The following is a 15,293-nucleotide window of genomic DNA, read 5'->3' on the forward strand; positions in this document are numbered from 1 at the left end:
GTGTGCTGTAATTCATGTAAGTGTTTTGATAGTGAGTCAATAAAACAGAAGTATTAATTAGCATTCAGCAACAGGTGAAGTTTGGGGGACAAGCCCCCCCCCATGATCTACCTTTGTATAGAGTCTATTTTAGGGGTGCACAAATTCAGTCCTGGAAGGCCAGTGTCTGGCAAAGTTTGGTAGTTCTCCTGCTCAAACCATTGGCAGGTCTAGAAAACTTTACCGGGATGCGGGATCGATGACCAAAACAACTCACCTCTAAAAGGTGCAAATACCTGCCCCACAGTGAAGACATGACAGAAATTTTGGGGTAGCATCTGGGATGGGCAGTTAGATTTCATAGGGTGAACTGGCCATTATGGTCACCCCATTAAAACTGTTCATAGCTCAAACACACCCAGTAAACCTGACAATTAACAGATGACTTGAAAGTCACCAAACTGTGATTGACAGTGGACCTCCAGGACCTGAGCAGTGCACCTCTTGTCTAGTTCCACCATGATCTACCACACCTGCTCTAGCTAATTAACTGCTTCAGAAGTGATTGGCTGGATCAGATCCATGTTGTAGCAATGGGAGATGTGGTGGATCTCCAGGAAGAGGGTTAGCTACCACTAATCTATAAAAATGGACAGAAGTATGTTGCATAGCTAAAACAGTAATAACAGCTATCTTAAAGAAAGCCTGTGCTTCTGTTTTTATAGATGGTAATTGTCAAGATGAAAGCTTTCATTGGTTATTAGCCTTGCATCTCCAGTGCAAAAGTAAAGCAGCAAACCTTTGACAGCAAACATGCACGGTGATGAACCTATATGAGTCCAGGATCACAAGAAAGACAGCCTCACTCTTTATAGCCAGCATCTTACCAGCCACAGTATTGAGCTCAGAAAGTGAGTGCACTCTGTCAAGGTGCTGCCCCATCACCTCTGTCTGTAATCAACTCCCCGAGGTGGGGCAGAGCAATCGAAAAAGCACCCTCATGGAGGAGAGCAGATTAAGACAATCCCATTATGGGTCCAACACACTGAACGCAAAGCCCATATGGGACCCTGGACGCACAGACACTGAGAGTGGACAGCCTGGGCTGGCCCCATCCCATCCCCCGCCCACATGCAGTATCAGGGGCAAGTCCTGCAGGCTGAGGGTTTTACAAAGACTTAGTCCTTGCGGCCATATGGAGCCTTCAGATGGGATTGCAGGCCGCCTGTCGTGATCCGTATGTGGTTGGTCAGTGATTGCTCATTAGTGTTCATCAAACATATTATGAGGACACAAAGTGAAATTCTCTGACAAGATACTGATCAAGTGTGACTTCTCTTGAAACGCCACATGAGCATGACTTTCTTGTTTTGTTCACCGTCTCGGAAAAGTGATGGAAATTCTGTGGTGGAACACGTCTACGTTAAGTCTGGAATCTGTTGAATTTGTGATATTTTGTGCATCCTTAAGAAAGGTTGACCTTTCTGAGAGCGTTTTGTGCATTAAACTGGCAATAAGGGCACCGGTGCTAAGTGAAGAACGTGATCTGTGATGTTCTCTGAGACTTAAGGGCCTGAAAATAAGGGTGTGTTATGAATCTGGAGAAATGAAAGAAAGTAGGCCACAAACAGAACACCACGTGAGAGTTGTTTTCTGACAGTGACATTCACCTAACGCAGTGTTCTAAGAAAAGCATTTCTTATTTGAAACGCTGCTAACATCATGTGCTTCAGGTTGTTGATCCTCTCAGTGTCTTTTTTTTGCTTCTGTGTGTATTTTGGTCTGTTTATGGGATGCATTTATGATGTTAATAGCTTTAGTAAGGCATCTTTAAAGTGAACCCATTCAGTCTGCCTATGAGAGGCATTTTTAAGCTCACTGTTGCTTGGTAGAGGACATCTGCTTGTGTTGCCCAGATGTCATGTTGCCTTCATAGCCTGAGATTTATGGGTTGTTGGGGTGAAGAAATTGGAAGTCGTGATGATGTCAGCTATGAAAACAAACAGTTCTGGTTTGATGCACACCTGGTTTATATTTTATACTTATAGTTACCTGGCTCAGACCTGTGTTAATCACTCGAAATGCGTCAGCACAGTAGGCAGCCCGTCTCAAAATGACATGAGTAATTGTGTTGTTGATGTCACTTCTGCAATGCTGTCTGCTCTGTAAACTTCCTCATGGCATGGCAACTGAAGGGAGCCCTGTCATTAGGGTGCAAAAGATTTTGAGTTTGTGTCCTGCCTTGCATTTCTTGCATGTTATGTTCAGCCTTAAGCCAAGCCCTATAGTATGTGCCTTATATGAAAGAGACAGGGCCAACAGTTATGCAAACACGGATCATTCTGCTGATGTGTGTCACAGATAGATGGTGTCTGTTTGGCCTGGATGTTGTCAAATGTTTCATATCAAGACATCTGATCTAGGGTCACTTTTTGCCTCATAAGTGATTTTGCCTACACTCTAATAACGCAATAGGCCAGTCTCTGCTGCCTTGCCTTATTTACACTGTGTCACTAAAGAATTGCCTGTAGCCGTTCATAACCTAACTGATGAAACAAACATTCCTCATGACATAAACTTAATTGTTAATGAATGTTAAATGCAAGTTCCTCCTTTCTAACAATGCACGCAAAAGCTACTTGAGCTCCTAACTCTCCCTCTTGGAAAATCTTCAGCCTGCTAAACTTAAATGAACGTAAATTACAGGCCATGTCCCTGAGGTGCATAAGACAAAAACACATGCCAAAACAGCTGAATGGCGCATATAACAGACATCAACCACAACAAAGATCATAATAACCAGGATAATCAAAAGGCATACTGCAGTAATAAATGTATCAGACAGGTCTCATAAACATACTATACCCTTTGTGGGGTATCCCCTTTGGTTTTAGGTCTTTGTCATATTGAAATCTAAATCTAAGTCCCCTTAAATTAATTTAACATTCACACCTCAACAGAATTAGCAGGCTATATGCTGGTTAAGCCTGGCAACTGAAGCTTTAGGTAAGAGAAAATGTGGCCAATCATTTTATTTGCTGATTTTGTCTGGCTTTGACCACTCAATTGGTCAATGGCATTTTCTCCAGCAGCATGATATTTTTAAGTGCTTCTTACTGGCAGAGGGCAGTGTACTGAATCTGATGGAGAGTTTCAAATACACAAAAATGATGTAATCAATGATCTGAAGCACAAACAGCTTCTATCTGTTGGGTAAGCATGATTAATACATTTGCACTATTTTTTACCCTCCAGCCAGCCTTACAGACATACGCCAAACAAAAATGTAAGTATTTAATAGAAAAGGTTTCATATAAGTTTTTTGCTTGTTGTAGCAAATGGAACAATTATGCAAAATATGTTGGTATACGATCTCTTTCCATTAACGTACATGAAAAGTGAAGGCAAAATGTTTTTGTAAAGTTGCTATTTTGGAGATGTTTTTTTTCGCTTGGTAAGCAACAATAAAAAGATGATTCTTAAATGGTAGAGCAAGCATCACACTGAACACTCTCTACAACTTAAGATGATCAAAAGGAGCAGTAGTAAAGAGTTTGATAATTCATTTTGAAAGTCTGAAATTGTGTGTCTACTGCTATGTCATGAAGGAATTTATAAAGACATGTAGCTGTCCAGCTAAGTCTAATTGACATTAAGAGATTGTTATTAGCATAGTAACTTACACTATGTTATTAAAGTATCTACTCATCTGCCTTCTGCACATATGAACTTGAGTGACATCCCATTCTTAATCCATAGGGTTTAATATGATGTCAGCCCACCCTTTGCAGCTATAACAGCCAACTGTTCCCACAAAGTTGCGAGTATGAAGTTGTCCAAAATCTCTCTGTCTGCTGAAGCATTAAGAGTTCCTTTCACTGGAACTAAGGGGCCAAGCTCAATTCCTGAAAAACCAAACTTTACATTTGGCACAATGCAATCAGACAAGTATAATTTTCCTGGAAACTGCCAAACCCAGACTCGCCCAACGGATTTCCAGATGGAAAAGCATGATTCTTCATTCCAGAGAACACATCACCACTGCTCTAGAGTAAAGCTCCACTGGTGGTGGCGCTTTACACCACTGCATTCAATGCTTTGCATTGCACTTGGTCATGTAAGGCTTGAATGCAGCTGCTCGGCCATGGAAACCCATTCCATGAAGCTCTCTATGCTGTTCTTGATCGAATCTGAAAGCCACATGAAGTTTGGAGGTCTGTAGAGATTGACTCTGATGAAAGTTAGTGACCTCTGCGCACTGTGTGCCTCAGCATCCGCTGACCCCGCTGTCATTTCACAGGTCCGACCGTTGCGTGGCTGAGTTGCTGTCGGTCCCAGTCGCTTCCACTTTGTTATAATACCACTGACAGTTGACTATGGAATATTTAGTAGTGAGGAAATTTCACAACTGGACTTGCTCAGGTGGCATCTTATCACGGTACCACACTGGAATTCACTGAGCTCCTGAGAGCGGCCCATTGAAACACAAATGTTTGTAGAAGCAGTCCGCAGGCCTAGGTGCTTGGTTTTATACACTTGTGGCCATGGAAGTGATTAGAACACCTGAATTCAATGATTTGAGATGATTTCTGCTCACATTCACAGTTATTTAGAATCATGATTCAGAGAATATGAACATCTTCTCGTGAGAATGTCAAACATATTAGTAAAACCCATTAATTTTCTAGCTGATAGCATATATGCTAATAGCGTTAGCATTATAACTTCAGAGCTAGATGACATTAACTTGTTGAACTCTTTACAAAATGGAGCCTGGAACCTTTTCACATTTCCACATTTTTTCTGCTGGAAGTAGTTATTGCAGGGTAACATGGCTTCTGCTAAAGCAACAACTATAACAATAACATGGTGGGTAGAACATTACCCAGGTGTTCAAGCTTGATGCAAAAACAACTGTATCTCAATGGCTTCTCAGCAGAGGAAAAATGGGTTTGTGCAATTAGGATTGATGAAGAAATAAACTTTCTCTGTCTCTGTCATACAGAGTAAAAGAACCTCTGTGTCAGCATTTCACTGTTGCTGACTGACATTACGCTGAATGCAGTTTGTGCTTTAAAGTTGGTGCTGCATCTGCTTTCAGCAGAACAGTTTTCATTTCCTCCCTCAAAAGCAGTAGGCATGTGAGAGAGCAAGTGCTTGGCAAGGAGTAGAGGTTTGTTAACTGAAGCCAGTGGTTGTGGAAAATGTCTAAATTGGTGCTATAGACCATGGCGTATTTAGCTTTTTGCTAAAGGTTATTGTTAGCAAGCTGTTTCTCAAGCTAACATGGCTAATCTAGCTTTTTTAGTGTCATTATTTTTAACCTATCCATCATTTTATCACTCTGTAGATGAAAGCTGACATCATTGATGTGATTGCTGTGAAGTAATTTTTACACAAAACCACAGAAAAAAATTTCTCTCAGCCTTCTTGGCCAGGCTATGAATATGAGCAATAGCCTAACCAGGTGTTGGTCAGCTGTTAGAAATGGATAACACTGGCAGCAGCTCTGTGCTAGGGCTTTTAACTGTCACTGCTGCATTGATAAAATATGTGTATGTCTGTCACAAGCTTTAAATAAAACATGGAAAGTCTTCTACAAGTTTCAATGTCCATGTTTAATCTAGAACAGACAAAAAATCATTTGTATTGTCATTAGCTTAGCTTAGCCTAACATTAACATACTTTTAGAATCCCATGAAGTGCTAGCAGAAATTATCAATATTGTGGAGGTGGGTTTTTTTCTCTTGTTTTTATTTATTTATTTATTTTTTACTTTGACCACAAATGAAGACCTAGCTCTTATGGTCATGGCTCACCACTATGAATAATACTCATGAGTCCATCATGCTGCACACTATATTGAAGCTTTGAAAAAAAAAAAAAAGTAGATAACTGGTGTGATAGGTGCAGCATCACCAGTTAGCAAGCTAGTAAAGTCACCGTAAACAGTAAAGATAGTTATACTGTTTATATTATGGTCTCCTTGTTGACTGCATATCACACAGGTTTTTCATCTTTTATGTGATTATTTTTAGCCAGTGGGGAAAAAGGTTAATTGGGCCATGCTTAGATATGGCTAAAATGAGCATTTCCCCCATTTTGGGTCTTCAGTGCTGTTATACGAGGCCTCATCCCTTCTGGGGTGAATGCAGCCAAACCAGTAGAGCTAGTTGAACTTGAGTTGAACTTGACACAAAGCTTTGTACACAAAATTGATTTGCTCCAAATTTTGTGATGCAAAACATTCATCAGGGCAAAATCCACTGAAATAAATGTTCATGAAATTTCACTGGCAAAAAGCTAGTCTGCCATTACTATGAGATTACTGATAACTACAGGATCTGTGCTGCCATGACCATGCAAAAGTGTTTGTCTCCCTTCTAGTAATGCTTTAAAGCTTTCCACTGGGAGGGGGCATTCTTTCTTAACCCCACACCCCACTCCACATTATAACAATTATTCCAAACGACACAAGCACACACATGCACAGGCAGCACTTGTGTTGTGCAGGCATGAACCACTCGGAGATGTACACAGCTGTGGTGCCAACTGTCTTTAAAGGTGGGGCTGCGTTTTCAGCAGCATTTGTCCCACCAGTCCCAACATTCCACATTCCAGTGCAATAACCCAAAGCTCACGGTAGCAGACGAAGCTGTTGTTCTAGAGGCCTAAAGGCCTGGAGGCCTGCCACTGGCAGCAGGCAAAGGCAAGCTGAACACAGATAAACACTTCAGTGCCATCACAACTTCAGTGCCATCCCCACTACAACACAACAAAAAGCTCAGAGCTAGTGAGTTTTGTAGAACGTGTAGGTCCTCCATGTGTAAGATCATTCCCCTCTTCAGTCTAACCATCACCTCCTTGTCCTTTTCTCATTTTTGGTGATTTGTTTACTCCTGAGAGCCACGTGCCTTGGACAGCTCTGCAAAGGCACATGACTGCTTTGTTTCACCGCAGAGCAAGAGGATGAGCACATGTTCCACTCTGGCCACCAGTAGGTCTGCCTGGGAAAGCTCCAGATGACAGTATCTTGGGTGATAGAGGGTTTTTCAGGCACGTGGTATCATGTTGTTAATCTCTTGTCTTGTTTCTGGATTTTTTTTTCTCTCTTTAAGCTTTCCATGCGCATCTGTATAAATTAATCCCAATGTCGGCTCTCACTTTTGCTTTGTCCTGGGATTGTGAAGCATTTTTCCTTCCTTTCTTGTATCTTTTTCTTCTAAAAACTATACTCTAGCTATTATCGGGGCTCTGCTGCATGTCCTGTCAAAACCTGATCACAGCAGAAGTGCAAACTCTGAGAGAAATTGTCAAACTCTGAGAGAAGTGCAAACCACAGAGAAAATAGAAAGGTCCTTGAATCTGGCTCCCTTATACAGCACTGGTAAACAAGACATAAATTAGTTGTCTCCTGTTTTCTTTATCTTTTCTTATCACAATGACACAATGTAGAATTGTACGTATTAGGATGCTGTGCTTTTTGTCCAAAGGAAGCATTTATTTAGCTTTTTATTAGGTCAGACTTGTTCCAATTACCTAAAAAAAAAATTTTCTGAGGTTGTTGAAACTGCAAGAGTCTCCTTCTAAGTCACTCTTGGCCTTCCCATGGTATCATATCTCATGCCATGTAAACAGTCCCAGGTTCAGGCAATGAAGATCTATCCTAGAATCTTCCATCAGCACTTTCTATGCTGATATTTTACAGGTTTTATTATGGCAGAAATATACCTCAAACCACACTGTTTATAGGCAGACGTACAGGGAGTTTCAGGTCACAAATCTAATAAGACAAATCTTCTTCTTGGTGACAGAGAACAGATCTTAAGAGAGTATCAACATTGAGTGAGTTATGACTGACCTCTCAATGCACTGAAAACAGTGAGTACATGTTGGACTGGAACCATGTCCAGAAGTTCTTCCCTCAGGAGAAGACTTTGTTCCGGTGCAAGTGGCATGAATGTTGCCAGCAGCATCCACTCAGTGTTTTATTTGTCCACCATGATGACCCACTTGAATACAAGCAGTAGCAGTGAGCAGTGAATGAACTATCAGCCTTATTCAACTAACAGCAGCTCTAGTAATGGTTGTTAAGCCAAATGGTTCGTAGGTCATGCTTACTGCAGTACAAATAACACTCTGCCATACTTTTCACACGTTAATACAGCGAGACCAAATATTCAAACATTTATGCTGTTGCTGTTTAAAGGGGAATTTAATTATTTTCTAATTTTTAGGATGTAAGCAAAGTCATTCAGTGTGGCTTGAAGTGAAATGCTCCATTGTAGAGAAACTTTTGGAGAGAGAATTATTCACAGAGATGGTGATAGGAACCAGATGTCTGAAGAGTTGAATGCCTCTGAAATCTCCCGTTATTATCGTTATTACATTAAAATGTTACAAATACTTTGTCTGATGCCCAATACATTGTTTTATGTTTGTTTTGGCATGAAAAACTCAAAAGATGCATGTAAATTAATTGGTGGTTTTGGATACTAAATCAATTGGGCATATTTGTGAGGCATAGATTGCGACCCCTGGTTCCTATCACTTCACTTCAAACCACTCTGAATTACTTTGTTTACATGTCAAATATTGAACTAATGAAGAACATTTGGAAAAGTACCCTTTAGTATTCTTAAGTGCATTTGTCCACTTTAATTTTACACACATAATGTCTTTTGTCATAGCCGTTGCTGGCAATTACAGCTTCAAGACCTCTCATATCATGAAGCTCCGACCTCTGTACTTCAGTGTGGGTTTGGTGTTTTTTGGCTCATGCAAGCAACCCTTCATTTTCCAAACATGACAAGCTGAATTGCTGCCAAAGAGTTCTATTTTTGTTTTATTTGACCAAAATACATTGTCCAGAATAATTCTGATTTGTATAAATGATCATGTGAACATTTTAGACGTGCATCTCTTTGTTTCTTTTTAGAGAGTTTTGCATGGTGTGTAATAATGTAGTGTTTTTTTTTTCAAGTAACTGTTGGCTTCTCTCTTACCTTCCTTATAATTATTCTGAGAACATGCTGTGAAATTTAGAGGGGTACACCTGTCAGGGAATGATTACTTCTGGTTCCGTGAACTTTCCTCTTGCATATGATTGAACTGCTTGTACCCACATGGTCTTGTTTAAGATCTTTGTTAGGGCTGAGAAGCTTTTTCCATTCCAGTGCTGTTTAATAATGTTGTTACTTAAGAAGCACATTCACCATGATTTTGTACAACTATAGTTGTTGCCTGAAATCTTCCCAACCAAAATTTTGTAGAACTTTTTTCAGGTTTCAATATAGGTGTAAATCTCTGACCTTCTCTCAATCTCTGACAAGAATTCATCATGAAATCCCAAATTTAGCTTTATCCGTCCATCCATGCATTTTCTAAGCTGCTTCTCCCTCCCGCGAGGGGGGTGGGGGGGGTGGGGGTGTTGGAGCCTATCCCAGCGGTCATTGGGCGGAAGGCAGGATACACCCTGGACAGATCACCAGTCCATCGCAGGGCAGACAGACAGACACAGACAGTCACTCACACCCAGGGGCAATTTAGCATGTCCGAACAGCCTGACTGCATGTCTTTGGACTGTGGGAGGAAACCGGAGAACACGGAGGAAACCCACGCAGGGTTTTTTTTTGGGTACGATTCAGAATATTTTTTTAAAATACACAACAATGGCAGTAGTAGAGTAATACAAACAAAACAACAACAGACGATTTTGCGGGGGAAGAAATTTTATACTAAAAAATTTCTTGAGAATTATATATATATATATATATATATATATATATATATATATAAGAAAAGAGCACACTTTATTGAAGAAGGGAAGCCTTCTAGGCATTTAGAAGGATTTCTGGGAACTAGAAAAATATCCAAAATATTTATTTATTATAAATATTACTTGATTTTTATTTCATAGAATGATCATACTTCAGTTTGAGTTGGAAATGAATGAAAATTGCACAATGGAAAATTGTCCAGTCCTCATATGTGGTGTAATATCTACTATCTGCATGGTATCTAGGTACATAGATACATACAAGCTAGTTCACTTATTAATTAAGACGTCAGAGACTGGACAGAAGGCTACACATGTCAAGTTAACTACCAACATAAATAGAAAGTGGATGGGACCAGTTTTATAAGAAATTATTTTGCTCTAGGCCTCTAGATTTCATCAGTGGTTAAGCCCTATTCTGTTTGCTCTTACTATGGCCTTTGGAAAGTGGAAAGAAAAAAATAATAATAGAAATTAGCTTTGTTAGCTTTTTTCCTCTCTCTTTCACTGAATTTCTGACATGTATGCCTCAAGATGAGGGCAGTTGCTTTATTGAATATTAGAAGACAATCAATTATTCAAATTGGTTGTAACACTGCCAAATCAAGATTGGGTCAATGCTTTAATGAATTTTGACAACCTGGCTTTCAGATGTGGAGGTAGATGAGTTGAATAAAGTACCTTAACGAGTATCTAAATTTAACAAATTGCAAAACCATTAATCTGAGCTGTGCAGGGTTCTGCTGAATGTCCTGTCAAAAACTGACCACAATAAAAGCATACACTGCAGGTGAAATGGTGAGAAAATAAAAGATGCTCATACATGTCTCACTGGACAGCTGGGACATCAGTTTCATTCCTCTCTCAAGTACATATTAAAGTCATAACTAATGTCATAATTGCGGTAAATAGCCTGTAAAGTATGTGGCATCTGAGGTGACTCACTCATAGTTTCACCCAAAGGCATAAATTAGAGTATTGGGGTTCTGCGGTTTATCCAGAGGGGCATTGTCTCAGGGATATTGCAGCATCGAATGCTTGTTACCAGGGCATCACTGTTGCTAGGTAAACAGTTTATTTCTGGCCAGTGTCAGGTTTCGGTGGGGGAGTAATGGAGGAAAACCGTCTTGGGCCAGATTACAGGAGATATTCAGGTCTGCCTACCTCGACCAGGAAGAGTCCTTCTGGTACACATGCATGCAGGTGTGGCCTTTTCTGAGAACACTTTGGACTGTAAAATAGCACCACTATCAGTGTACCGTAAACACAAACTTTAATCTTTTTTTTTGTTGTTGCTGTCAACAGTGAGGAAAAAGTTTTGAGCTCCAAACAGACGTTTACTGAAGACGTGACTGACGATGTTACCAACCAAAGCATGTGATCTATACATTTTGTACTCAGCTGACAAGGTGGAAGATATGGAGACAGATTGACTGACTTTATATTATTCTCACCTGCAGCACCGGCTGAAACCTCTTTATAGTTAAATGGCGGCAATGAAAGCATTGTATGTTTTGGCTGGGGGACCTTCCTCATTTACCTTCCTCAACTTTACCTTTGCAACATTGCATTAGTGACACATTACCTACATTTACTGATATTCTTGACTTTACTGATGTGACCTAAATAAACAAGTAGACTATAAACAAAGTACATTGATCTGTATGATGCATCTTGTCATGTGAAGGCCTCCTGCATCTTTTCAGGAAAGCTAAGGATTGATTGTTTTGACACTATCAGAAGTAGATAGGGTTCCTATAATTAGCCTTTTAAAGGGAAGATATCCCAACAAGCTCTTAAGGTTAAAAATACACAAAGCTCTCTTCTAAAGGGGCTTACGAAACCTCTTTGGCCTATGAGTGTGTGCATATGTGTGTGTGCCCTGCTGCTTGCTTTAGGGGGACAGGTGGCCCAGAAAGAGGTTCAGACCTCCTCCCAAGCAGCTGCTGGCCTGCTGAGAGTCCTGTCCAAGCTTTGTTCTCCGCCCTCACTGACCACTGAGTAGTTTTCCATGTCAGCGTGAGCAGCCCAATATCCATCTGCACGTGACAGGGAGCAGGGAGAAGTTTTCCTTCCATGCTAATCAGTTTTACAGTTGCTCTTCTAGGGGGTTTTGAAAGAGTCTTAGTAAGGGAACCTGGTCCTAAGTCAGTGCAAAAGGGCACCAGGCTGGTGTCAGTGAGCATGCCCTACTAAACTCTGAAAGGCATGGCACCCCGGACACCTGATCAGGGATTAACCAGCCACTGGAAGAGGATTAGCAGAAAATCAAACACTAGGCCACCACATTTGTCTATATTATCACATTCAGTGCTGGATGCTTTGAGATTCAAGGCTCTGAAGACTCACAGACTTAGGTCAGCGAGGGCAAACATAATGTGAGGGGTAATATTTGTATCAAAAGAAATGGTGCTGATATTTCTGTGGAATTTGAAATGTAGGGTGAAAATGTTCTGATTAATCTGCATGAGCTATTTTCAAGTAAGGCTGTGAGCTGTCCAAGATCTCCCTTGATTCTTCTGTCTGGGGAAAAAACTCAATGCCTGGGCTCAATTCATGTCCAGGTATCAAAGCATTTTCATATGTTAGCATTTCAAGTAAAGTTTAAACTGCTTCTTTTTTTCCAGCCAAACTGTCTGTATACAAAGAATGAGTTCAGGTTACCCTCAAAGCAGGGGCAATTCTTTAGAAAATGTTGAACAGCTAGTGACATTTTTAGGCAACAGACAGAACTTGAAAGTGATAACTGAGTATATTAGGTTCTCTAGCTGAACTGACATCTATCTAACTCTGATGCATTGTCAGCATAGATACCTGTCCACTGAATTTAGTAAACAATCAAGCCACTGATTGGGTGTTCAGGGATATCACAGTGCTGAGGTGGCAACCCTATTTGCAAGCCCATCATAATTTTAATCAGAAGCTGTACACTCAAAGTTGATGCTTCAAGGGTTCTTTAGTAAAGAAAAAGACTTTGTATGGAACAATGAACAGCCAAAAGGTTTCTTTACATTATTAGTGTTATTCAGACTGAAGGAGAATGAAGATGGTTCTATATAGAATCCTTTTTGAAAGGGGCTCTATTTAGCTGCCAAAGCTTTCTTCTGTTATTAAGATGTCAAACTTGTAACAATATGAGAACCCTTTTGGGTGCTGTATAGGACATTTTTCATCAATCTGAAGAACCCTGTCATGATGCTAAGAACCCTTTAAGTCATGCAAAGTGTTGTGTTCATGGTTCTATATAGAACCATTTTCTTAACTAAAAAAACCTTGAAGCATCATCTTTTTAAGAGTGTACCTTTTAGAACATAGTTTTTAATACAGATTAAATGGACATATGTATACAATAATAATAATAATACAATTATAAACAATACAATAATAATTTTACAGAGCTATTTTTAGTTTTTGCTTCATAATATTGCTTGTTTCAAGAGAGAAGGCAGACAGCTTTGCTTGTTTGAAAAAAAAACGCATGTCTAAAAATAAGTTCTATAATCTTATAATATTCTTAAAACAATCTTAAAATGAGAAACATTGCATATATTGACTAACTTTAACATGGGTTCACTTACCAAAATGTAATTTTTTGTAATGTTTAGTCATCTATGATCAGTTTCGCATCAGCCTGCCAATAATGATGATGAATGTTTAAAAAATTAGATTTGATTCAATAGCTAGCAACTCTACAACACTTGGAATTATACAAAAGGCTGCAGTTTAAGAGGATGAGACAGAACATAGCTAAGAAAAACCTTGACTCAAGAAAGTAGAGCAGGAAATAGTAGAGACCCATGAATAGGTCCTTTAAATAATTAATCTTCCATAAAGATGTCCATGGTAAATGTTGGCCTAGCTGGTAACTAACCAGTGCAGTACGTGAAAGTCCTGTGCTATTTTAAGACACACAAAGTGGATGTAGGAAGGCAAAGCAGTTATTCCCTTTGGAACTGCATCTTTGATGATAATGTGAATAATTCAGTTAGTTCATTTGTTCAGCTTGCATGTATGTTTCTTTCATATCCAATGTATCAAATGCTCCTTATGCTCACTTCCAGTGAATCTAAGGACAACAAGAGCTCAGCCACAAAGCAGTAGATCATGTAAACAGTGAGTTTTCTGGTGGACATAAGGACAAAAGAATGCAGACTTCTCTGATAATCGTGTGTTTCAGCCACACCCATTGCTAACAGGTGTATAAAATCAAGCACATAGCCAAGCAATCTCCATAGACAAACACTGGTAGTAAACTGGGTCATATTTAAGACCTCAGTGACTTTAAATGTGGCACTGTCACAGGATGCCACCTTTGCCACAAGTCAGTTCATGAAATTTCTGCCCTGCTAGAACTAGGTCAACTATAAGTGCTGATATAGAGAAATGGAAACATCTAGGAGCAACAACAGCTCAGCCACAAAGCAGCAGATCACGCAAACTCACAGAGCGGGGCTGCTGAGTGCTGAAGCTTGTAGCAGGTAAAAATCACCTATCCTCTATCCACCTATCACCCTATCTGTCTCTACAGAGTTGCAACCTGCCTCTGGTAGCAACATCAGGACAATACATCAGGAGCTGCAAATGAGTTTCCATGGCTGAGCAGCTGCATACAATTCTAAGATCTCTATGTACAATGCCAAATGCTGGAGTGGTTTAAAGCCCACCGCCACTGGAATCTGGAGCAGTGCAAATGTTTTCCCTGGAATGATGAATCATGTATAAAACATCTGGGTTTGGCAGATGCCAGGACAATGCCACCTACTGGAATGCAAAGTGCCAAGAATAAAGTTTGGTGGAGGAGGAATAATCTGGGGCTGCTTTTCAGGGTTTGGTCTAGGTACCTTAGTCCCAGTGAAGAGAAATGTTAATGCTTCCAACTTTGTGGCAATATTTGGGGAAGGTGTTTTTCCTGTTCCTGCATGAATGTGTTCCTGAGAAAAAACGCATGGTACATAAAGACATGGTTTGATGAGGCTGGTGTGGAGGAACTTTAGTGGCTCCTACACAGAGCCCTGGCCTCAACCACAGTGAAAACCTTTAGAATGTTGTGGAATGTTGATCATGAGCCGGGCGTTCCCATCCAACATTAGTGCCTGACCTCAGAAATGCTCATTTGAATGAATGGCCACAAATTCCCACAAATACACTCAAAACCACACCACAAAACGTTGTGGAAAGACTTCCCAGAAGAGTGGTGCAATAAAGGTGGGCATGGGGGGGTTGGCATGGGTGATGAGGGGTAATTCTATATATTAATGCTCCAGAACTATGGTTAGGTAATGGGATGTCCAGCAAGCTCATATATGTGTGAAGGCCAGGTGTCCAAATATTTTAAGCCATAATGTTGATTGAGCTGCTGGAGGTATACTGTATCTGAAGGTATACTGTATCTGAATCTGAGTGAGACTCCCAGGTAGAGTCCAGTATGAGCTCTATCTCTCTATCCTCTTGGTTTCATTGCATGTACACTGGAGCTTAGCATTAGCTTTCAAACATATAACAACTACATGGAATTATTTGATTTGGCATAGCTGAG

This window comes from Pygocentrus nattereri, chromosome 21, assembly GCF_015220715.1.
Source record: "Pygocentrus nattereri isolate fPygNat1 chromosome 21, fPygNat1.pri, whole genome shotgun sequence".
Taxonomy (NCBI): domain Eukaryota; kingdom Metazoa; phylum Chordata; class Actinopteri; order Characiformes; family Serrasalmidae; genus Pygocentrus; species Pygocentrus nattereri.